General features: G+C 33.0%; 1 pseudogene; it reads left to right on the forward strand.

Moving 5' to 3' along the window:
• The window catches only part of LOC135205981 (putative nuclease HARBI1), a 1,241-nt pseudogene extending 60 nt beyond the window's left edge, over positions 1–1,181 (forward strand).
• The last annotated feature ends 1,378 nt before the right edge of the window (positions 1,182–2,559 follow it).

A 2,559-nucleotide genomic window follows, 5' to 3' on the forward strand; every position in this document is an offset into this window, starting at 1 on the left:
GCAAGGACAGAAATAAAAATGCCACAAAATCCACCGGAAATTCATTAGACTGCGCAAGCTTTCCATAGGATTAGTGGCTTTCCAAGAGTCATTGGTGCAATAGATGGAACACATATTCCCATTAAAGCACCAAGTGACAATGAATACATTTATGTAAACCGAAAAGGATATCACTCGCTAAATCTTCAAGTAGTGGGAAATGCCCAAAAACCTCATCACTAGCTATACTGTGAAGTATCCTGGCAGCACCCTTGATGCCTACATTTGGAACAACTGCCCACTACGAGGTCACTTCCAAAATGGTGTCTATGGAGATATGCATCTTCTTGGTGAGTATCATGTTATTATTTATTCATACTTTTATTATACAATATTTAAGTTGTGCTTGGTGTGTACTTACAGGTCCTGTGATACTAATTTTCAAGTACAGGTACCAATCATATACTGCATATAAATAAGCTGTGGCTAAAGTAATGTATTTCCTAGTACTGTATTACAAATTCCTAAGACAGTACAGTACTACTTACCTTCTGTGGTTTTTTAAATTATGAGAACTAATAACATAATATCTTATGAATGTGTCTATATATGATTTAAATCTAGACATTTTTTCTGTTGCAGGTGATAATGGGTATCCACTGGAGCCATTTCTCCTCACCCCATATCCACACCCAACTACCCGGGGACAAGAAAGGTATAACAGGTCACATAAGAAGACGAGAACTATAATTGAGCAGACATTTGGGGTCTTGAAATCCTGCTTCCGATGTTTGCATAATTCTGGTGGGTCTCTACAGTATGATCCCAAAAAATGTGCGAAGACAGCTGCTGCCTGTATGCTGCTACACAATCGTTGTGTTCAGTAACGAATACCGCTCCTGAGCTGCTAGAGGAAGAGGAGTAAGAGGATGAGGAAGATCCTGATGATCCAGCAGCAGTTGCAGGTGCAAGGCAAGGTGCAGGGCAAGTGGTAAGAGAGGAGATAGTAGCAAATTTTTTTGCATAAATGTAAGAGGAGAGATGGTGGAAATTTTGTTTTTGCATTAATATATTTTATAGAGTAAACTATATTTCTACATTATCATTGTTCTTGTTTAGTTTGTCCTTGTGCTGTTCTTTATATATAATATAGGTTTATTTTGCAAGTTACACTAATTGCTTTGTAATAGGGTGATTTTCCTCTGCAGACGCTAGATTTAAAATTATTGTATCTATTATTTAAAGTGACTTCATAAATACAATCTAAAATTCCTATATTATAATCTGATTGTTTTGACTTATAGTTCATATATCTTATAAAATTTTCAAGTATAAGCAACGCTAGGTAAACAATATATTTTTTTTGAGTCTTGTGTTTTGACCTTTAGTTACCATAGATCTTATAAAATGTTCATGTATAATCAATGCTAGAAAAACAATATATTTTTCTTAAGTCTTATTTAATAAATCTCAATACAGAAAATATATCTTTATACTATGTACTATATGCAAAGGTGAAAATATATATATGCAATTTCTCTGGCTTATCACTTCTCTTCAGGTGCTCATAAGGCACATTTAACATAGGTTAAGGTGGTCTGAGATATGTACAGTACTACATACAGTGACTCACATTATGAAATAAATGCCACCTAGATACAAGTAAGTTATGAAATAAATGAATTTGATGCTCATATTACCTAGACACAAACAGGGTACTGTATCACTGAATGACCCTTAATAGCAATATCAGTGTATTACATAGTACATTATCTGCAGGAAAGAAATAACACACTAAAGTAAATAAAAAGAAAACTTACAATCAGGTAGAGGTAACTGAGATCACAGAGGTGTCATTTTATACTATTATAAATAAGAAAACATGCATTATAGCCACAGTAGAGAAATACCATGAAATAGCATTGTAAATAAAAAAAATGTACCATAAAAATACCTACAATAAGGTAGAGGTAACTGAGATCACAGAGGTATCATTTCATACTATTATAAATAATAAAACATGCATTATAGCCACATTAGAGAAATAACATGAAATAGCATTGTAAATAAACAAATACTACTAAGCTAATCACAATAACACGAGATCACAAGTAGCACGATATAATGGAGGAAAAATAAAAAAAATTAAACCTCATTAAATACTGGAGTGGTTAGCATAAGACAATGAGGTAGTATATCACATTACTCTTAAACAAAAGACTTCCAAAATACTAATCTCAATAATGAAGAGGTATATGATATTTATCACCTTATGGGCACCCATGGTATAGGAACATATAGGGCATGGTTTGAAAAAAAAAAAAAAAGATTTTACTACTGTAAAGACTATATTACAAGTACTACCACTTTAAAAAAAAATTATGCATAATGTTTCTTAAGGATATCAGTCATTGTTACCATGCTGTCAGCTATTACCCTTACACTTCCATTTAATTCTTTTACACTTTCATTTAATTCGTTTTGATTAAACAATATATCCTGAAAAATATCAGAAACATCAGGGCGGCTTGGCTCCTCTCTCTGCGCATACTGGTGTTCTTCAATAATTGATATTGGGAT

The sequence above is a fragment of the Macrobrachium nipponense genome, chromosome 29 (genome assembly GCF_015104395.2).
Source record: "Macrobrachium nipponense isolate FS-2020 chromosome 29, ASM1510439v2, whole genome shotgun sequence".
Taxonomy (NCBI): Eukaryota; Metazoa; Arthropoda; class Malacostraca; order Decapoda; family Palaemonidae; genus Macrobrachium; species Macrobrachium nipponense.